This window comes from Heloderma suspectum, chromosome 2 (assembly GCF_057233095.1).
Source record: "Heloderma suspectum isolate Gila_16-S chromosome 2, 16-S_ref, whole genome shotgun sequence".
NCBI lineage: Eukaryota > Metazoa > Chordata > Lepidosauria > Squamata > Helodermatidae > Heloderma > Heloderma suspectum.
Window position 1 is genome coordinate 275052710 of NC_139459.1, and position 23688 is coordinate 275076397.

Below are 23688 nucleotides of genomic sequence, written 5' to 3' on the forward strand. Positions count from 1 at the left end.
TGGCGGCTCCCTATGGGGGCCGCCATTATCCGTACACACTTTTTTTTTTTTTTTTTAAAGTCACCCGTGATAGGCTACGTGACGATTCACGTAGCCTATCACGGCTGACTTTGCAAATCTTGCCGTGATAGGCTACGTGAATCGTCACGTAGCCTATCAGGGGACTTTTTTTTTTTTCTTTCATTGCAATGGCGGGGGCGGCAGCCGGTCGAAAGACCGGCTGCCGCTCCCGCCCCGCTCGAACACCGGACGAACCGCCAGCCGGACCCGCCGCCGGGAGGGACATTCAGGGAAGGTAAGTCCCATCCCGGGGGGGGGCGGGCAGAGGATTTCTCCCCGAAACTTGTTCGGGGGGCCGAACACGTTGGCGCTCGGCCCCCCGAAGTTTCGGGGAGAAATTCTCCGCCATCCCAAGTTCCGCCACCGGCGCTCTAGCAGTCTCACCTCCTGCTTCAGAGCTCGTAACCGCGGATTGAACCATGGTGCAGTCCGAGCCCTGTTCAGGGGAAGAGAGCGTTTCGGAGCCACCTGATCTAATGCCCCAGTGATTGCGGCATTCCAGCCACCCACCAGGGTCTCGACCGAGTGGCCGTTGGCATGCCCCAGAGAATCCCCAAGCGCGTTCAGGAATCCATTTGGATCCATAAGACGCCTGGGGCGGACCATTTTAATGGGTCCTCCACCCCTGTGGAGGGGTTGTGGAACCGAGAAGTCCAACGTCACCAGATAGTGATCTGACCATGACAAGGGGGTGGTGGATATACCCCCGACTTCCAGATCACTCCCCACTTCTCCAGTAACAAACACAAGGTCTAGTGCATGACCGGCTACATGGGTGGGCCCAGTTAGAATATGGTGCAGCTCCCAGGAGGCCATGGTCTCCATGAAGTCCCGAGGTGCTCCTATGAGGATGGCCTCCGAATGTACGTTGAAGTCCCCCAACACCAGTAAGTTAGAGGACTGTACACGCACATCAGAGACCATCTCAAGCACCTCGGCCAGGGAGTCAGTCGTGCAGCGGGGTGGACGGTACATGAGCAGAATCCCCAGACTGCCCTTCGGGCCCAACCTCCAGTACATGCACTCAGCAACCTTGGTCTCCCGGAGAGGGGATCTGGTGAAGACCAAGGACTCTCGGTAGATAACAGCCACTCCCCCTCCCCAATCCCCAGCCCTCGGCTGCTGTGCATATGAAAATCCAGCTGGACACATGGCTGCAAGGGTTGGAGCAGCAGCCTCGGCCAGCCAGGTCTCCGTAATACATGCCAGGTCTGCACCCTCATCCAGGATCATGTCATGGATGAGGGAGGTTTTCTGGGTAACAGACCTGGCATTGCAGAGCAGCAAACGAAGGCCAGAAGATGGGGTCACGCCTCCCTCAGCCACCCTTTGGCTCTGGACAGGCCCGGAGCAGGGGACAGATACTACACATCTCTCCCTTGTTCCCCTTACCTGGCATGGCCTGCCCCTAGCGCTCCGCCAGCGCCTGCCGCCCAGCCTCGGTATCTTCTGGCCCCCAACACTCCCCCCACTGCCTCCATCAGGTGGACACATGCCCCCTCACTCCCGCCTATCAGGCAGGCTACCCACCCCTAAAAACACAACAAAATCCCCCAGAAATTAAAACAAAACAAAAATTAAAAATCCCCTTAAAAATAATAATGCCAGGCAGGAGTCCACAGGGAAGGCCAGGTGGTGATGGTGGTGGTGGCAGCAGCAGCAGCAGCAGCTGCAGCAGCTGCAGCAGCAGGCCCGCCTCTTCCCCGGTGATGGTGGTGGCCTCTCCTGCAGGCCCTGGCTCTCCCAGGCCACCTCAGCCAGCCAGCTTATGTAGCCCCTCCAGGGAGGGCAGGTGGAGCAGCACAGCTGGCTCAGTACCTGGGGGCCTGGTCCTGCAGGGACTGGCAGTCTGCCAGGCAGAAGTCTCCAGGGAAGGCCTGGTGGTGGTGGCAGCGGCAGTGGCGGCGGCAGCAGCAGCAGCAGGCCCAGCAACAGCAGGCCCAGCAGCAGCAGGCCCAGCAGCAGCAGGCCCGCCTCTTCCCCGGTGGTGGTAGTGGCCTCTCCTGCAGGCCCTGGCCTGGAGACGGTGAGTGGCTGGATGGGGAGGAATAGGCTGAAGCTGAACCCTGACAAGACCCAGGTACTTTTGGTGGGAGACAAGAGGAGGCTGGGGGATGTTGACCTGGTGTTGAATGGGGTATGGCTACCCTTGAAAGACCAGGTCCGCAGCCTGGGGGTCATTTTGGAATCCCAGCTGTCCATGGAGGCTCAGGTGTCAGCTGTGAGCCGGACAGCGCTGTATCAACTCCATCTGATACAGCGGCTGTGCCCCTTCCTTCCCGACCATCTGCTCCCATCGGTAGTACATGCCCTGGTCTCCTCTCGTTTAGACTACTGTAATGCGCTCTACGTGGGGTTACCCTTGAAGACGGTTCGGAAACTGCAGCTGGTACAGAACGCGGCGGCTGGCCTGATTAAAGGCAGCCGCCGGCGATATCACATCACTCCAGTGCTGAAGGAGTTGCACTGGTTACCAGTTGTTTTCCGGGCCAAATTCAAGGTGTTGGTTTTGACCTTTATAACCCTATATGGTTTCAGCCCAGCCTATCTTAAGGAGCGCCTCCAGCAGCACCAGACAGGCCGCTTAACAAGATCAGCCTCGGATGGCCTTCTCTCTGTCCCATCAGCCAGGACAGCTAGGCTGGTGGGGACGAGGGAGAGGGCCTTTTCTGTGGTGGCCCCCACTCTGTGGAACTCCCTCCCTAGGGAACTCCGTCATGCCCCCTCTTTAATGAGCTTCCGTCGTGCATTAAAAACGTGGTTGTTCAGGCAGGCATTTGGGGTGGGTTAGGGTATTTTAGAAAATGTTTTTATTGTAGAATTTTATTGTTTTAAACTGTTTTTATTGTATGTTGTACATCGCCCAGAGTGGCTGGGTGACCAGCCAGATGGGCGATTAATAAATTTAATAATAAAAAAATAAAATAAATAAAAGTAAATACCACTGTATTCAACAGGAGTAAGGGAGCAATCCTCTGCCTTTAAACAGTCTGGGGGCCCATAGGATATTTTGAGTTCCTGGAACCAAGGTCAGAGACAGCACTCCAACCTTGGACCCAGGGATCCAAGCTCCTGGCACTCTCCCCCTCACACTGGCTGCCTCTCAGATGTCACAAAAGTGACCTTGGAGAGGAGGTAAGAGGGCTGGGGAGGGGACTGGAGAGGCTGGTTTACACTGTATCCTGAGGCCTCCCCAGCCTCCTTCCCTCCCACTCCGCAGTGCCTCAGCTAGAGCCCATCTAGCTGAAATGCAAAGCAGAAGGCATGGCAGAGGTGAAGATCACCTCCGCCGTGCCTCATGCTCTGCACTAGATACCCGCAAGCTCCGAGTTCAGAGGCTTATGAGTATCAAGGGTGGATCCCATAGGTTTGCACTCTAAGTGCATTTAGGATTGCAGCCTTAATTCACGATCAGCACTAGACTGTGCAGCCTGTTTCACATAACACAGGGGAAGGCAACCTTTTTGGGCCATGGGCACATTTGGCAATGGGAAACTGTCCAGGGCACCACCACAAAATGGCTGCCATGGGAAGCATTGCAAAGGATAAGCAACCTGCCCAAAGGACTGAATACAAGGCAGAGGTGGGGGTCTGAGCCTCAACACACTAAACAACTCCTTTGAACCCACAGATTTCAATACCAACAGAAAATTTTTTCAGAGCAATCCCAGCTGCTAGTAAGAAAATGTTTTTTGCTGTTTTTTTTTAAGGGGGGGAGGAGGGCACCTTGGTTGGCACCAAGAAAGGTATCTCAGGGCACACTGGTGCCTACAGGGACGAAGTGACTCCCTGTCATAACACCACCGTGACAATGTACTGATGTGCCCACCAATACTCAGCTCTGGGCATCCCCGTGTTGCCAATTCGTGACCACTAAATATATCTGCTGATGGATGGAAGCCAAGGAGCAGAATGAGAAAGTAAGTGTCGTACAATTAAATATGCTTTTGCTACTGTCTTACCACCCAAGATGCACAAAAGAGGTAGCAGCATCTTCCCAACAAGGAAAGACTAAAGTGGTTGAGGATACTTGTGTGTGTGTGTGTGTGTGTGTCTGTGTGTGTGCGTTCCTCTCTCGGTGTACACACACACACACACACACACACAGAGGTATAGTGATGGCCCTACCTTACATGGCTTTAAAAGAGAATTAGATCAACTCATAGGAGGTTATTTTACTTTATGTATGTCCTATTGTTCTATTAAAACATTCAAAGCATCAAACAAACCCATTTAACAAAAACAGATGTTAAAATCATTAAATAACTATTACATTAGATCAAAAGAAAAGTGAAGTGGCAGCATCAATAGGTCATAACTAGTTAAAAACAGTAAGCAACCAGAGAGCAAAAGCCCGTGAAAATAGGTCTTTAACTACCCATTATGAACCAGGATAGCTAAATGGAATCTTCCGTGGTCATAAGCAGTAGAGCTCTGGTCCTAGATGCTAAGAACAAACAAGAGGGGACATCTATTACTATCATGCCCTATTTATCAGCTTCCATGTTCTCTGGCAGGCAACTGACAGGAAACAGAACACAGATAAGATGGTGCTTTGGTTTAATCCAGCAAAATCATTTTTACAACTATTTAGGCCGGGGTGGGCAACTTGTGGCCCTCCAGATATTTTCACCTACAACTTCCATCAGCCCTAGCCAACATAGCCAACTGTGAGGGATCATGTGAGCTGTGGTCCTCCAGATGTTTTGGCCTACCACTCCCACCATCCCTCACCATTGCCTATGCTGGCTACGGCCAATAGGGGCTGTAGGCCAAAACATCTGGAGGACCACAAGTTTCCCACCTGATATATGCCATCAAGAACACAGATTACAAAGTTCCAGTGATCAGGGAGGGGAAGGTTAACTCTTCTCTCACCAGTTACAACCTCTCCCTTTACCAAACCACCCCCAATACTGCAACTAGGCTTCAAGAAGCTTCCACTTGCTACATTTGGCCCACAGGCCACCTGGTGTATTCTATTCCATTTATTGGTACCACCGGTCAAGCATTCATGACTCAGTTTTCCTTACACAATCAGTGAGAGGGCACATGGATCATAAGTAACAATAAGCAGAAACAGAGGTCTAATAAAATTACCTACCTTGGATGGACAAATGTGGTCTCAATGACTACATTGTCCTCACCAACAGACAAAATGTGAAAAGTTGACATCAAAGCAACTACCCATGGAAGATCAGAGTACAGTCAATACCACATCAGTCAATACCAATACTAGGGTCAATATTACACCTAACCCAGTATTGTCTACTCTTATTGATACTCTGGAGAGAGATTTCCAGACAGGAGTATTTCAGTCACCTGCTACCTGATCCTTTTAACTGGAGATGCCTGGAATTCAACCTGGGACCTTCTGGCCATGTGAGAGAGAACAGTTTACAGGTTTTAGTTTTAATATAAAACTGTATGAATAATGGGTGCGCTTCTTTCCCATGCAACGCAGCCTGGAAAATGATCATACTGTTAAACTCAAGTGGAAAATAAGTGTCATGGACACCAAAGCTGCAGTTAAGAACTTGTCAGAATTTCCACTCTCCCCTCACCCCATTCTTTCTTGTGGTTTACTATGGCAGCTCAGTAATTTTTAAATATCGAAGTGGGATTGGCCAAGTGTTCACATTTCAGAAAGTTGTTCAGAGAGGGGTGGTAGAAAGCAAGCCATGCATTTTGAAAGATTTTGAATATTGTGAGTATGAAGCTGCTGAAAACACAAGCTACATCTTCCAAATGGTATTTCATGGTGTGATGTAATAAATTAATTTTATAGCTGCAACAGCAAGATCACATGTAGAGAAGGTGAGAATTGCACCTTCAGGGCAGATAAATTAAATCAAGTACTATTTGACAATCCAACCAAAAGCAGGAAATTAAATAATTAACCCTCTGGCCCCATTCGCACATAACAGAAGCAAATTGTGGGTTAATTAACCCACAATTTGCCACAGTGCATGGCTTAAATAACCCACAGTTAACCTAAGAACTAATCATAGGTTAATGTGGGTCAACCCACAATTAATCCATAGTGTCCTGGTTCACGGGTCACAGAATAACCTATCGGACCAATCTGAGGCTGTATATTCAAAATGGTGGCAGCATGCAACCCACAAATTAACCCACAATTTGCTGCCATTATGTGCAAACTGGGTCATTAACCGCCCTTCCTACATGTTATATTCTACATTAGCCTTATTTGGTAATTTCGCTTGTCCTTGCTCTCCCCCACTCATGTGTTCATTATTTTCTAAAGCAAAATGCTTGAATAGGGCTATTACAGAATACCAACCATCAAGGACAAGGTTCCCAAAGAACTGATTCAAACCAAACACTGTAATAGGTTATGTTGCATTTATTATCCAGGACAGCACTGAGGATGCAGTTGCTTAGGGTTGTCTTTCCAACATTATCAGCTTATATACAATTTTTCTTTTTTAACAACCTGTCAGGAGTTATCCTTATTCTAATACCTGAGGAAGATTTCCTGTTTGAGATGGAATTCCAGTGGGGGTCCATTGTTGTAGCTTAAAAACGGCATTTAAAACTGCATTACCTTGAAAATTGTTTAAACGTTTGAAGTCTTCCAAATATAACTGGAGATTGTTTGGTACAACTCCTTTATAATATATATAGTGAAATAGTTTGTAAGATCTGTTCTGATATTGTTGGTTGCAAATATATTTATTTGTACTAATTATAATTTGCACAAAAATACTCAACTGTTAGTCCAGTGTATTGTGGTTGGTTCCTTGCACTTATAGGGTTTGGTTTGAATCTATTGTAGAATACAACATGTGGGAAGGGCGGAATGATATGGCAGACAAGTATTAGATGATGCGGATGTGGACAACTCCATCCAGGTCCCCATTAAAACACGATACTCACTGGGCAGTCCTTAGGTAAGTCACTATCTCTAAACATAACCTACTTAACATTGTTTCCTCGGGACAGTATTACAGAACTACACCATTTTAAATATTTTAGCCTGACCTGAGGGAGTTGTTGGGGCTGATTCAGTATGTGCCAATATGCTGCAGAAACAGATATAAAATGTGATCTGTACAGTTACAAACCGCTTTCCAGTGGTTGTTTGGAAGGCAAGCATAAACCAGATGTAACAACAAACTATGGTTTGCCTGAACTGGGAAGTAAAGGAGGCACACACAAGCCAAAGGACAGCCAGACCATGGTTTGACTTACATGTGTACCAGCCCATTTTGTGTGTAAACCTACTGCAAGAATGCATATGCCTTTGATTCCACAGACCCATGTATAACTGGCTAGGCCATACATTAGTAGTCTTTAGGTATACAACTGATGTTTTGAATGCAAACTCGAGGGTATGAATAAGTGTGGATAAACTTGTTTTTGCAAGCAAACACATCTATCATACACACTAAGGAGCTAGGACTGGCTGTGGCTATCTGTTGGGTTTACTTGTAGCAGCAAGCACAGATCTGCTACTGTGTAAAGACCATTGGTGGGGCCGTGGTGGCTTAGTGGTTAAGACGCTGAACTGCAGACCGGAAGGTCGGCAGGACAGCAGTTCGAGACCCGAGTGCCGCGTGACGGAGTGAGCTCCCGTCTTCAGTCCCAGCTCCTGCCAACCTAGCAGTTCGAAAGCAAGAAATTGCAAGTAGATAAATAGGTACCGCTTCGGCGGGAAAGGTGACAGCGTTCTGTGCACCTCGATATTCAGTCATGCCGGCCACATGACCACGGAAGCATCTTCGGACAGTGCTGGCTCTTCGGCTTAGAAACGGGGATGAGCACCGCACCCTAGAGTCGGACACGACTGGTTGGGGACACCTTTACCTTTTTTTAAAGACCACTGGTGCATTTCTTAAGATCTTTGTGCAAAAAACAGTTTATTCTGATGCCAACTGAGAATATAGGATGTTGGCAGGCCAGACTATTTGTGTACCTAGCCCAGTATCGTCCACTGTGGCAGGGGCTCTCTAGAACCTTAGGCAGAGGTCTCTCACATCACTATCTATCTTGAACACTGCTATAGCGATATATACACCCACTAATATCAGTGGGATCATACCCAGGTAAGGGCTTACAGCAGAGGTGCAAAACCTGCCCAGGTTCCCCAGATGGGTCCCACCCCTTTCCTCCAATCATTTGGTAGTTTCCTGGTTTTCCCCATTCTAAAAGGTTGAAATGCTTCTCCCAAGGCTTAGCTACTGGCAGGGAGAGCTTTAAGATAAAACATGCTGGTGTTTTAGCTCCACCCTTTTTGTCTTTGGCCCCACTCCCAAGAGCTTCCATGAAATGGAATTCAGCTCTTGCTGAAAGAGGTACAACATCCCTGGCTTACAGCATGCACATGTTTTAAGGCTGGAACGACAATGTTCAAAGTGAATGTCCTTTATTTTGTCCATTCCAAACTTTAGTCCACTGCAATTTTTGCATTACAGAGAAACTACTAGATTTTGGACACTTTAGGATTAAGACCGGCTACAAGGAATGCTACCCGGGGAACCCTAAACTATTATTAAATTGTACTAACTGGTGTTAAGCGCTATAAACTATAAGCATTGCTAAACATGTTATAACAAAGTTTATTAGCACCTTCAATGGCTAATTTTTCTATGGCAGGGAAACTTGAAGCTATTAGGCCCAAAGCCCGAGCTGATGAGTTTTTGCAATAGCAAATGAGCATTTGGGATGATCGCTGCACTGGTACAATTTGCAGCATTCCATTCTAGGATTCCACGCAGATGCAATCGCACAGGTATCTCAGCAACAGCCATCGTTGCCAGATGTAGCAGTAATGCAAAGCAGCTGCATTGCACTGAGTTGGAAGACTTGAGTAAACTCCCCTATTCAGAAATTCTAAACACATTGATATCCAGCTAGTTAGCGCAATGCCCTTAATGTTCAGTAGAAACCTTTTCTAGTACAATCGAAATTGATCAAGGACTATTTGGCAGGACTGTTTTGCAAAACTGCCTCATATAGTGCCTCTGCAAGCAAGAGAATAACGGTGCCCACAGCACATCACAAAACCTGCTCTGGAATGCCCTACTTATACTAAGGTTCGGGAGAAAAAGCTAACTAAAAGATTTCAGAAAGTATACCAGCAATGGCCAGAGAATGCTGTCTTAGCAGAATGGAGGGAAATGTATTAGATTTGTTGCAGAAAAGCCAGCCTCCTGCTAAGGAACACTGTCCCAGCCCTTTTTGCCTCGTGCACACTGTACCCAGAGCCAGCAATAAGTAATTAAATGCAACCTTGAAATCTGCAAGCTGGCTGCAGTCTACAGAAGGCACTTTCAGATAAGATACTGAAATGCCTTGACAATGTGAAAGCTACCGCAGCTACTGTTTTTACCATGCTCGTCAAAGAAGTGAAATACTGCTGGTCTCCAGGAATGCTACTCTGACACCTTCCCTCCAGGACAGGACCTTTTGGGGTCACTTCAGATTTTATATTTGGAAGATCTCAACATATACATCCACACCTTAAAAGGGCCTCCCCCAATTTGGTGCTGTCCAGATGTTTTGGACTACTACTCCCAGCATTCAGGAGCATGGAACATGCTAGCTGCCAAAACATCTGGAGGGCACCCAGTTGGGATAGGCTGCTTTAAAAGGAATGAAAGTTTAACATGAGAAAGGATACACTCAGGTGGTCTATATGCACAGACCTGTAGATTGGTCTCTGGAGATGGTCACATATGCATCTACTCTCCACGTTGCATCATATAGTATGTTACCCAGTTCTCATGCACACTTATTGGGTTTATCCTGTGAGTGTTCTACTCAAATTCACGTTGTAATGATTTGGAAGAGGTAGCTCACCAAAGATTACAAATCAACTTCCTTCGGTAGGGGAAAAATAGGTGAGCATACTGACCCTAGTTATGATTTCATTATATTGTATATTTATATTATGGTTTTAAACTTGCATGCTGCCTGGTTAGTTTTATATGACAGGTGGTATAAAATATTTTAAAATAAAATTGAAAATAACATAGCTCCTGCGAGTACAGCAGTCTTTCACAAAAGCTAGTAAATATACAAGAAATTCAGGTGAAACAACATGTAAACCAGTTCTAAGAAACAGATCCATGTTGGTCTTCCATACTTGCACAAATACAGGCATTCATACATGTGACTTGCAAAAGTAACATGTGAGTTCAAGAGATCTTGTCTGAATAAGCAAATGGCATGAAACTGGCATGATACTAGTTGTAAAAATTTAAAGAATTCACAGAACTCCAACAGAAAGTGGCAGACATACAAAGTTCAGTCTTACTGAGCTGTGCAACACAGTTCTGATGCTGCCTATACTTCTGAGAAAAACTACTTTGGGGTTACTTGTAGTGACTTGTAAACAACTTTATGTAAATTAGTAGAAACTTCGCAGCATTCAAAGGGCATCCCACAGAAGTCAATGCTATAAAGAATGTGTTGAATTAGGTATATTATTTGTCCAGATTGAAACATTCTACTGTTTCCCAGAAGAACTTTGGCAAAAATAAAGTAAACGTAGTACATATTGAATGGCACCTTTGTCAAATATTTTTACTATCCAAATCAAGTACAGATTAAAACTATATTTGACTCTACAGCTTAAAAGAAGTCACTGCAGTTAGGTACTTGGAATCAAAGAGCGCATTAGAGTATTGAGCAGCACATTGCTTCAAAACAGGAGCCAGAATAAAAAATATAAATCAGAGTTCGAATAGTCTGAACTACCAGCAGACTAACTAAAAAGAACCAAAGGCAAGGATTCAATGGATATCGTGTGGAGTGCATTTACCTAAAGCAGATTGTAAAATACAAGAAAGGCAATATACTTTTTTCACAGCACCTGCAAATTCTTCATACCATTTTATTGGGTTTATCTGCAGTTCTTCAATTCTTCCCCAGAAACATGAGACATTAAGAGGAACTGAAATAAGCGCTTTCCATCACCAAGGGAGGGGAGGAACCACTCTCTGGTGTATTTTTAAATATATTTGACTAATTAATTTCTCTACTCACTTTTTAAAATGTGTCTTGGGAGGCAGACAGAAACCATATTGAAATTTGCTTACGTTTCTGCTAAAACAAACCCATTGCCTTTCAAAGACATTATATCATGTTGCAATGCAAAAAAGAAAAAGGTAAGAGTCATTGTTATTATGACTACCCATATAGGCTTGACTCTCCCCACTGGGCAGGGTTTCATCCGATGCAAGTTCACAGTAATATCTAAGTACTGTTGCCAACTTTTTCTTCAGCAAGGCTCCTGTACCTTTAATAGCGGCAAAACAAGCAGAAATGCAACAAGTGATGAATCTCACAGTATTCTAGGAATAGTTTCAACTGCTGAATTTCTGCTTGACACACCATTATTAGAACACAGAGGCTTTGCAGGGGAAAGAGTTGTCAACCCTGGTCCTACATCACTTCGATATAAATATATTCAAAATAGAATATGGATATGAAAACTGATAACTGGAAGCCTGTCAGAATTCCTACTTTCTATAGTTTCAAGCTAGAGGTTACCACAATTACAAAAGAAAATTCATATTTGCCAAAGTTTAAAAGTTAAACCACCATTTTCTTATTTTAGGTGATGATTTCATCTGCAGTCTGTTCCTATGCAGGGCAAGTTCCGTTAAGTTCACTGGGCTTACTCATATGGAAGTGCACACAGAATTGCAGTTTTCACACCCTGCAGTAAGAAAACTAAACGTGCAATCCTATGCATGTTTAGACAGAAAAAAGGTCCTACAAATCCTAGCATCTCTCCAGCCACAGGGCTGTTGTGAAGATCAAATGGCAAGGAGGAGGAAGAGGAGGACCACGTACACTGCCTTGGGCTCCTTGGAGGAAAGGCGGAATATAAATATAACAAATTTTTGTGAACTGCATAGAGAGCTTCAGTTATTTGGCAGTATAGAAATATAATAAACAAATTAAATAGCAAATGACCCTCTCTGCCACATCTAACAGTGGGGTGTAAATGTTTAAACCTATCTCTAAAAAAATAAAATGTATCACAGTGTGTCATCCTAGTCTATAGATTATTTCCAGAAATCTACATCGGTGAGAGCAAATTTGCATGAGAGCACAATCAAAAGGTTAGCATATAACAGGCACTTTCTTTTCCTTATGTGCGGGAGACTATTAAATTATCTTTAAAGTAACGTTTTCCTCCAAACCAGTCTGTCTCTGTAGCACATGCTCCTTTCCTGTACTTTGTACTTGCCAGAGGACAAAGTAATACCTGATATGGAGGCAGCTTTCCAATAACTACCCATCTGTCAAAGTATATGCGAGAAATGGAACCGAACTGCAGCCCCATAGGGAAAGATTTTTTTAAGCATTACAGGGTTTAATTGATAGGAAGAGAAGATGCCAAAGAGAATTAGATTTGGTGACATGAGAAATACGCCTGGACAGACTGCCCTGCTCTACAGACTGAGAAAAGGGGAATAATTCTTACACATGAGCGTATGCTTTACTTACAACTGGGTCTTTCCACTTCCCTCTTTCATCCTAGGTTTCACACACAGAAGATAAGAAAGTAGGTAGAGGGATTTCCGAGCATAAAATGCTTGCAATGGCTGACCCTAAGCAAAGGTAGTACTCCAACCTGACAACTATTACATGGGAACTGGACTGATTGGGGCTTTTGTTTCCACTCAAGAAGTTCCGGATCTAGATGCTTGGGGGCTGTGAGATTACACCTCTTCCCTCTTGCTCTGGGAAAGCCCAGAATGTAAACAGACTGAAACCACTAAAGAAAGTAGAGGACTGCAAGTGAACGTTAACTACCAACCCCAGAGCCAGGGTCACCACGACCGCTTCATCAACCCCGGGGGGAAACGTTTCAAGCTCCCATCGCAGGAGTTCTCTGGAAACGAGATTCTCCCCAACTAGCCTCCCTCCACGCGCGCCCTTCTAAAGTCAGGAATCTCCCCCCGCTCCTCCGCGAGCATCTGCTTGCAATTCAAGTTGTTATTGTTCAGTCGTGTCCGACTCTTCGTGACCCCACGGACCATAGCACGCCAGGCCTTCCTGTCCTCCGCTCTCTCCCGGAGCGTGCTCAAGTTCAAGACTTTCCAGTAATCTACAACGTCTTTGCTGCAGAACCCCCCCCCACACACACACACACACACTTTCGGCCCCCGGTGAGCTCAGCCGCGTTTGAACTCGAGTAACCCCTGCAAAGCTTGCTGCCAGCCCAAAGCTGCCGCCGACGCCGCCTTCGTGGCTGAGCGCAGCAGGAAAGGAGAGGGGGCCGCCCGGCACAGATCTATGTTCCAGTAGGAGGGCGGTGGGGGGGGGGTGTGCTACAATACTAAAAGACTTCCCAACTCCGGGGGGGGGGCGAGGAGGGAATTTCATTGGGCCTTGAGGAGGATGCGGGCAGGGACCACCCATTTCAGCAGTTAAGCCAGGAGTTTGGGTGGGGGGGGGGTTTGGAGAAGGCCCTTGCTGGAGGGAGGCGGGGTTTCCATCGAAGACCCTCCAGAAGGGGAGCAGGGGGCGGCGGTCAGGTAGCTGGGAAGGCAACGGGGCGATGCGGGGATGTTTGAAAGATCCGGGGAGCGAGAGGTGGGGCAAATCCTGGAAAGGACCCGGGGAGGGGTACAGAGGCCACGGGGGGGGCACCCGTTGGGAAGGCTGTCGAGCGAGAGGGGGCGCAGCAGGGGGCGCAAAGGGCGGCTTCGGAGGGTTTCCCCGTCACCTGGGCCGTGCGATCCGTCTCCACCCCAGCCGGGGGCTTTCTGGTTGCTCCGCTCGCTCGCCCGCTCCTTCCTCCTCCTCCTCCTCGCGGCCCCTAAAGCAGCTGCCGCTGCTCCGTGCCAGGCCCGCACTGGCGTCGGGGCAACCGACCGGCCCGCCCAGGCAGCATCGCGGTGGGGGTGGCCCCGCTACGGCTCCAGGCGCCGGCCCCCAGCGAGCTCGCGCTCCCCATTAACGGGCAGCCATGGCCCCTCCGCCTCGCTGCGCTTGGCGCCTCCGGCGAGCTCCGGGAACGGCGCGTCGCCTCCGCCCCCCTAGCCCCGCCGGCGAACGGCGCATGCGCCCGGCGCCGACGAGACAAAGTAGCCGGCTCCGCCGTGGCTCTGGAAACGCCGGGGCGGGGGGCGGCAGAGCGCGCGCGGGAGCGCGCAACGGGCTCGCCCTCTCCCGGGGAGCTCGGGGCTTGCAGGCCCCTTTCCCGCCCCGAGCGCCCCGGCGGGTCAGCCGCGCGCCCGCCTCCCCCTACGGGAGCAGATTCGCGGCAGCAACAGCGCGCGCCTCCTCCTGAGAGCCGTCTGCTGCCCTGCTCCGGTGAGGGAACCCGTTCCTCCCCGGGCCATGAAGCCGGGGGCGAGGCGTACCTTCCCGTTGGCGAGACGCCCCTGCTTCCCTTTTCGGCGTAGATCGTCACCCCGCCCCTGCTTCCTCGGGCTAACTGCGCAGCTTGATTCTCTCCGGGCTCGCGCGGAAGCCAGGCGCGCTGTCTTCAGCGGCGCTGACTCCCGAGGAGTTGGGAACCGCGGCCTCGGGAGCCAGAGCGTATGCGAGTCTGCTCAGAAGCAAGCCCACTCGTGTGCTCCAAGGGGGCGCATGCCTTGCCAGCGCCACTGAATTTGGTGGGACGGCGTTGTGGCGAAATATTTGACATCTGTTTATATATAAATTTTAAATCTCTATATTTTAAAATCCACACATTTATAAACTGGATGCGCCACTGGTGGTGGTCATCTATTTTGTTCGGGAGTGCTCTATCAATCGCAGAGCATCGCCGACGTATCGGTTGATTGTGAGGAGATGTGCAGAGGATTGCGCTTGCACGTTGCGTTTTCATTTCTGTGCATGGTAGAAATGGATCCTTCGTCACGCTTACTCAGGATCTGGGCAAGGAAGCCCAGTCCTCCCTGTGCGGAAGACACTGCAGAACATGAGTACATACAGGCCGATCCACACTTTATACTTGCAAGGCGTCCAGCCTCCATGTTGACTTTAAAATGGAGCGTGTGTGCAGCCATTCACATGAAAATAAGTACATGCTTACGTGGGAACACGGCTTATAATGAACTCCCATTGATTTCAATGGCCCCAAATAAGGGCAGATGGGGATGAAATACTAACCAAACTCTAAGGATCAGATCTGATTTGAAGAGAGGACAGGCAAATGTTTGGGTTCTTGGAAGCCCATTCTTGGCCTGTTTGTTTGGATCAGTTCTGAGGATCCAAAATAAAGTGAGATTAAAGGCACAACCCTATGCATGTTTAGACAGGAAAAAGTCATACAACTGCCAGCACTCCCGTACTGGCTGGGGAATGCTGGGAATTGGAGGACTTTTTTCTGTCTAAACATGTATAACATTGCACCCTTCCATACATCAAAACTGGCTACCTGTCCTGGTAGAAATTTGTCTACTTTTAGTCAACAGTTTTGGCACTTTGAGGATGTGGGTTTTAAGTTACTTTTACCTTTCTCTTTTAGTGCTTCAAATGCAAATCAGAAACTTTGTTGCTGTGTTTAATTGATGTGAAACATTCCAAAGCCTTGCCATGTTCTATATAAATACTAAGTATTACCATTATTATGAACTTGAGCACACTCCGGGAGAGAGCGCAGGACAGGAAGGCCTGGCGTGCTATGGTCCATGGGGTCACGAAGAGTCAGACACGACTTAACGACTGAACAACAACAACAACAAATTACCCTTATTATTATCAATCCCACAGAATAACAGATTTAATGTTAGTATTTTAGAATTATTACTGCACTCCAGCCGGACTAGTTGTCTTTTCTGTTTTGTTTTAAATATATGGTTTTTAATATTTCCATTGCATTTTATAAATGTTGTGAGCTGTTTTGAGGACTCCGCTGAAAAAATGGTATATATATCATGATAAATAAATGTATACTCAAGTGTATCATTATTTGTCTTTTTTTGCACATTAAGCACAACAATCCCCCCAATGGTAGAAAGATCACAGAAGCTGAGCACATAGGATATATGAATGTATATGTTATACTGTACACATGGCGAGTATATACATGTTAACTGGTCGCCCTTCCTAGCCCCTGTAGTCCTTTGGTTCCAGGGAATACTGATGTTTTCCTTAAAGTCACATGCCCTTTGCAGAGAACTCCACACACAAATGCAATTTGATGTTGCTGGTAAAACAGTTCCTCCCTTTCTCCATTTCCTGTTGTGATAGCTCCTGTGTAATATAGTTGCCCAACTGACATGGCTAGTTGGAGAGTGTCCATGTTGATTGCTTACAAACTCAACCCCCATTTTTTAAAGAAATAGTATTACATTTATAACCTGCCTTTCCTCCTTTTGCAAGGAACTCAAGGCAGCTTACATGGTCATCCTCCTCTCCATTTTATTGTCACAACAGCCCTGTGAGGTAGGCTGTCCCTGTGAGTTCATGACAAGTGGGGACTAGAACCCAGATCTTCCAGGTCCCAGTCCAACACTAGTACCACCACCCTACATTTTAAGTGTTCATTTCACTTTTAATCTTTTTAGGGCACAATCATATCAGGATAGGCGGCCGCCTCCAAACTTGGAGGTGACCGCCTATCCGATGTAGGGCAGGAGAAATACAGAGGGGATCATCCCCTCCGCGCTTTAGCCGCCCTGCATTCATAGCTAGATAGCCAATTTCCGCTATCTAGATGCGGGAAGAGGGGGGCAGACGCTGGCCAAAGTATAGGAAGTGTCAGAACAGCACTTCCCCACCCCGGCACGCCCCAAGGCACTCCCCATTTTCGCCGCTCTACGCTCCTCTTCCGAGCGCGGAGTGCAGGGCCGTTCCGCACTGCCTATGAGGCAGTGCAGGAGGGGGTGGAGGTCGGTTCCTGAGAACTGACCTGTCCTGTGGCTGTCTAGCCACTAACTAGCAGCCATAGGATTGCACCTTTAGTACTTTAAATATGTTTCTATTTACTGTGTGAGTGATTACTTAGTCCTTTGAAAGAAAAGAAAAGTAGCAAATCAAGCAAAGCTACATTTCTCCCCCAAAGTAAAAGTGTGGCATCTCAGAAGCTTTTTCTTCTTTATAATGCTAGTTTTCTTTGAAAGATTTGTTTTTTCACCCTTCAGCTCTGGAATGCATATCTCCCATTTGTATTTGTTTCTGTTTAAAGGAGTGTTAAAAACACATTTAGATCCTGCTTTTTGGCCCTCAAAGCAGCCCATTAGGTGGCTGATACCATCCCAAGAGCCTCCATGTTGATGTGGAATATATTGTTCTAAGTTTGGAGGGTTGGTCTGGATATCCTGGAAGACCCCTTCCAACTCAGGTTCTTGACTCTTAAGGTTTCTGTGAATGGATTTTCTGTCAGTGTATTTTGCCTGAGGCATACCTCAGGTGAGAGCCTTGGACTTGCTAATAATCCTGGCAAAGTGCCCACTATCTTCCTTTTGTGAAGAAGATTAGCTTTAAGAAAAGCTAAGGAAAGGGCCAGAGACTCCTTTCATAGAGAGACATTTTACAAAGGGTCTTTCTTCCTTCCCTTCTCTTTTTCCTGGGGATGTGTCTAGCTGTGTGTCTAGAAGAAACAGGCGGTTTTTGAGAAAAGACTCAGACAGAGAGGCCGAGTTTTAGACTTTGGAAGCTAAAAGCATCAGCTGCTGGGCGGGGGATCTCTAGACGTCTGAAGGGAAACAGTGAACTTTGGGACATCTGTTGAGTTAATTAGGGGAGGGGCCATGGCTGAGTGGTGGACCACCTACTTTGCATGCAGAAGGTCCCAGGTTCCATTCCCGGCTTCTCCAGGTAGGGCTAGGAAAAAATCCTGCCTGAAACCCCGGAGAGCTGCTGCCAGTCTGGGTCAATAATACTGAGATGGATGGACCAATGGTCTGACTCAATACAAGGCAGCCTCCTACGTTCCTAATACTGAGAGCCCCCATCTTATGCTCGGTGTGTACATTTGTAAATACATGCAAATTTTATAAAATGCCATAAGACTCTTGTGACCTCCTTCCAAAGGAAACTGAACCCAGAGTGAGTGCTGAACCCCAGAAACCTCCCTGCTCAGAAGTAAGGCATGTGTACATAACATTGTGTGTATCCTGGCATGACTGGAGTATTATGTACCAGAGCTGCACTGTTCAAGTGTAAGATCTTGGTTTCCTCCACATTTCTTTTCCTTATGAGTGAAGCTCTGCATAACTGTCAGGGGGCCCTAGCCGGCCTTTTTCAGCGCACTCCAGTAGCCAACTCAAGACACAGGAAAGGATTCTTTCAAAGGCTTTAATACTTTTACAACTTAATGATTCTTTCAGATGCTAATCACCAGCGACTAAGCAATGAACAGCAGAGTAGCCTATGCTCCGGGTAGGCAGTTGGTCCCGGTTTGAAGGAGAATCACTTGAAGACCCTGAACTTAGGGTTAGAGAGATCCTCCCTCTTTCCCTTGGGTCCATGGGACGCAGCTGTTGCTTGCGCATCAAATGGGCACTACGCCTCCTTTCCGCGCCCTCCATCGCTCGTCGTTCCCTGCGTCTGCATCGAGCGTCTAGCAAGCCCCCCCTCCCGCACTTTCTCACTGCCAGGGTCACTATCTATCTCAGGAATGCCGGCAGGAGGAATCTCTGCCAGCTGCTGTGCCTGTGAGGGATGAGCTGGCTCCTCTCCCACGGATTGCTGATCCTCCTCAGAATCAGAACTGCTCTGGGGTTCTATCAGCTCAGTTTCCATCCTGACAATAACATTCTTGGGTTAAAATATGGTAGGACCACAAGGGAGGGGTGGGGGCAGAGAAAATTATTTTGGGGACCATCTGGCCTGCAGGTCAGGAGCTGGCCTTCCCTACTTTAGAGCACAGAATCCAATTTGTGTAGATGTGTTAGCATAACCTCTTTTAGGCAGGCATCAACCATTCTGGCCACCCACAATTCTAGACATGTCGCCGTAGGGGGTATTTTTGCACCTCCCCACTTCCTGTGCCCTCCGCAAGCTTGATGTCATTTTTGTATGGTTTTCCAAGTTGTTATAACAAATAATCTTTCAATTTCTGGCAAGAAGGCAAATTAATATCCCCCAGTCTCCGACATGTTGGGTAGGATTTCTTTCTGAAAAATGTTTTAGTTTAGAGATGCATAAATCCTCCAATAGGGAAACAAGGCAGACAGATTTACAGTCTTGCACAGTTTCAGAGGAATCATTTATTTGTCAAGCATTTCAAAGGCCTCCTGTAAGACTCATATGTTGTTGCTACAGGGTCTGCCATTATAATTTACCCCATTATTAACACATCTTTATATAAATTGCATTTCTCAACTTTCAGCAATCAACCAAGAAAGACTTACTCCGTCTCAGAAACAAAAACCCTGTTGAGGTCTGGAGAATAAAAGCTTGCAATACGCAAAGGAATCTCATTAAAACTTTCAAAAGAGTTTTCTCAGAACTGAGAGGTCATGTGGAGGCCTGATGACAGTGGCTGGACAAAAGCCATCACCTTAAATTCGTGACAAAGGAAATTCCTCTGAGGAGATTTTGAAAGCAGCAGGCAAAAAGGATGTGAGAGAAAACACAACAGATCCAAAATGTGGCAGGGGAGAAAGTTTGGGTTCTCTATTCAGTTATTACAAGATAAAATATTTACAAACTATATAGAGAGGGCAGTATCCAAGGCAGTGGCTCTGCTTATGCCATTGACATAACTCTAGCATAAGTGACACCTAGTGCGATGCCAATAGCGTATATTGGTGCGATAATTTTTTTGCAGCACCAGCATATGTTATTGCCATTGCACTAGAGGTTGCTTATGCTAGTGCTACGACAATGCTGTAAGTGGAGCAGCAGCCTTGGATACTGCCCAGAGTGCTTCATGGGGTACTTAAAACATAGGGGCTGGATCTGAAGGACTAATTCACAAGGTGCTTGGGCTTACTCCATGGAGATAAAGTTTTAACAGTAGACACTCTTGAACGCCTATCTACAATTTACACCCAGGTTTGAATAATCATACACTGCGAAGAGTTAGAACCTCTCTGGATCAGAGAAAGTTTTCTTCTTTCTACTTCATTTGCATTTGGTGAACAGAATTACCCTCTAGCAGAAATACTTTTTAGAAGTGTGTGATTTCTGCACTGAACTTTCCATTTTCCATAGCTATTTAAAACACAACGCAAATCCTGATTAGCAAACAAAGGCTGCAATCCTATGCACAATTACTTGGGAGTAGGCATTGATGAATACTGTGTTATTTACTTCTGAGTGGTGTTGTACTGGTACATTTTTAAGTATAAGAGCTCATAATGTCAGTCCTTGTAGAGACGCTCCCAATGAGAATCCAGTCACATACCCCAGGACTGGAGTGTTTTTCTATTATAATACTCAAAGGAACGCTGGTTAAAAACTCCATTATAAAACACAGACATCTAAAACAAACAAATAAACCAGTAATAAATCTTCACAATTAAATTTATGGGGCATGACTACAATCATATGCATAGTTATCTGGGAGTATGCTCCATTGAACTCAGTGGTGTTCACTTCTGACTGCATAGTTTCAGCTTGAAACACAGATTGGGCCGGTTTGCACGATCACGGAGGGAAAATAAGCGATGGTGGCTTATTTTCCCTCCCCACGCATGCTGGTTGTGAGCCATCTAATCAGCATAATTACCCTCACCAGGCATAGGTTGTCATGATGTCCGAACCTGTGGTTCTCAGGGTGGTTTGTAAATCACCCCAACTTCCCACCCTCATGGGTTCGGATGTCATGACAACCCATGCCCGGTGAGGGTACTTATGCTGATTAGGCAGCTTGCGACCAGCATGTGCTGGGAGGGAAAATAAGCCACTGTGGCTTATTTTCCCTCTGTGATTGTGCGAACCCAGTCAATATATGGCAGCTTCTTAGATGGTGGAAGGATTTTTTTTTTTAATGGTTATACATGGTAGAAACATGCAATTCATCACGTGTGGTCTGAGGTGATACTATTCAGAGTTCTTACCATACTACCTCATCATGTCCAGTGTAATATGGAGCTCAGCTCTGAGGAACAGTGAATATAATTCACAGGGACACCTATGATTTTCACTACACGAAGCTCCACAAAGTGATTGCTGGATGTCCATTCAGACAAACATTCTTTTCAAGTTTTCTGCTGGCTTTTAAAGCAGTATTTTAAGAAAGACCTGCCGGAACATGATCTTCTGCTGAAGCCCTTCTCCAAGTGCCCCCTTGATCAGAGAGGCGCATTATTCAATCACAAGGCAGAAGTGTTTTTCAGAAGTAGTTTCTAAGTGATGGAATGCTCTTCCTAAATTCCTTACCTTTCAGAGAGAGGAAATGGAAAAGAGCCTTGGGGGAATAATATCCCTATTCTAAGTTTTATCTGAAGGTGTGACTTATTACATGTAGCGGGCTGGAACAGCTCCAGCATTCCTTGCCATTGCCTCTCTGGAAGACAGCTGTATAGCAGAATTGTGAATTGTATAAGGGAACCAACTAGTGTGGCGTTTCTTACCTGCTTGTTTGCTTGCTTGCCTTGCTTTGCTTTGAATTTTTGCAATGGTTTTCTCCAGAGAGAGAAGGATACAAATACATACAGCAAACAGCGAAGCAAGAGAATGGGAGGGGAAAATAGCAAGGAAAAAGGGTAGAGGGTAGAGAAAGAGTAAGGTTAGAGACTAGAAAGGGAGAGAAATAAGACTATCCTAACATTTTACAACGTTTTTATTTAAACTTTTTTTTGAAGGGGGCAGGAGGTGAGAGCTTCATGGGAGCTGTTGGAGGTCCCCATGGACGCCACCTCTGCTCTACACTATTCACATGATTATGAAGCTCCTTTACATATCCCCTTAGGCCCTGTTCAGACATTCTAGGTCTTCCACCTGTGTGAGTGTGCAGGTTTGCCAGCAGGCCACCGCCTGGTAGGGATGATTTCCAGGTGCTGATTGTATGAACAGGCAATGCTTCAACTACCCCTTGAGCATTTTAGTTAATAAAATAATGAAATATAATGAAATGTTTATATAACACATTTAAAATGTTCAAAGTGATCTGTATAATTATCTGACACACCCATGAGGTAGGCCAGCATTATTATCTGCATATTGCAGGGAGGACTGAGGCTGAGAGAACACTGGGTTGATGCGGTTTTGTTGCTGAAATGAATGGGGAATTTTTAGGGCGGCAACTCACACGTTTAGCCACTCAGCCTTTTTCTGTCATTTTTCCAACTGGGCAGCCAGACTGTGCACAGTGTTCTAATGTGGTCGCAATAAAGCTTTCTATAAAGATATTAAGGACCGGCTATTTGCCTTGTTGTGGCGAAGGGGCTTGCGTAACTCAGTGAAGCCATAAGCTATGCCGTGCAGGGCCACCCAAGACGGACAGGTCATGGCAGAGAGTTCTGACAAAATGTGATCCACTGGAGAAGGAAATGGCAACCCACTCCAGTATTCTTGCCAAGAAAACCCCATGGAACGTATCACAAGGCTAAAAGATATGATGCTGGAAGATGAGAAGGTGTCCGACCTTCAGGTCGGAAGGTGTCCAATATGCTACTGGGGAAGAGCAGAGGGTATTTCCAAATAGCACCAGAAAGAGTGAAGCGGCTGGGCCAAACCCGAAAGGACACTCAGGTGTGGATGTGTCTGGTGGTGAAAAGAAAATCCGATGCTGTAAAGAACAATATTGTTTAGGAACCTGGAATGTCAGATCAATGAATCAAGGTAAGCTGGAGGTGGTCAAACATGAGATGGCAAGATTGAACATCGACATCTTGGGAATCAGCGAACTAAAATGGACAGGCATGGGCGAATTTAATTCAGGTGACCATCATATCTACTATTGTGGGCAAGAATCCCTTAGAAGAAATGGAGTAGCACTCATAGTCAACAAAAGGGTGGGAAAAGCAGTATTGGGGTACAATCTTAAAAATGATAGAATGATCTCAGTACGAATCCAAGGCAAACCATTCAACATCACAGTAATTGAAGTCTATGCCCCAACCACTGATGCTGAAGAAGCTGAGGTTGATCGGTTCTATGAAGACCTACAACACCTTCTAGAACTCACACCAAAAAAAGATGTCCTCTTCATCATAGGGGATTGGAATGCTAAAGTAGGAAGTCAAGAAATCACCGGGATAACAGGCAGGCATGGCCTTGGTGTACAAAATGAAGCAGGACAAAAGCTAATCGAGTTTTGCCAAGAGAACATGCTGATCATAGCAAACACTCTTTTCCAACAGCACAAGAGGCGACTCTACACATGGACGTCACCAGATGGTCAATATCGAAATCAGATTGATTATGTCCTTTGCAGCCAAAGATGGAGAAGCTCCATACAGTCAGTCAAAACAAGACCTGGAGCTGACTGTGGCTCAGATCATGAGCTGCTTCTTGCAAAATTTCGGCTTAAATTGAAGAACGTCGGGAAAACCACTAAACCGTTCAGGTATGAGCTAAATCATATCCCTGATGAATATACAGTGGAGGTGAGGAATAGATTTCAGGGATTAGACCTGATAGACAGAGTGCCTGAGGAACTATGGACGGAGGTCCGTAACATTGTTCAGGAGGCAGCAACGAAATCCATCCCAAAGAAAAAGAAATGCAAGAAAGCAAAGTGGCTGTCTGATGAGGCTTTACAAGTAGCTGAGGAAAGAAGGGAAGCGAAAAGCA

At 46.4% G+C, this 23688-nt stretch overlaps 1 protein-coding gene across 2 annotated transcripts in view; it reads right to left on the reverse strand.

The window, feature by feature from the left end:
* RNF145 (ring finger protein 145) overlaps positions 1-14629 on the reverse strand; it is a 101925-nt gene extending 87296 nt beyond the window's left edge. Inside the window, exon 1 of one of the 2 annotated variants that reach the window (XM_084839271.1) lies at positions 13772-14078. The gene's annotated coding sequence lies outside the window, so the exon portion shown is untranslated. Of the gene's footprint in view, positions 1-13771; positions 14079-14411 lie in introns of those variants that run through there. The other variant, XM_084839273.1, reaches the window with a different exon arrangement.
* Between the last annotated feature and the right edge of the window lie 9059 nt (positions 14630-23688).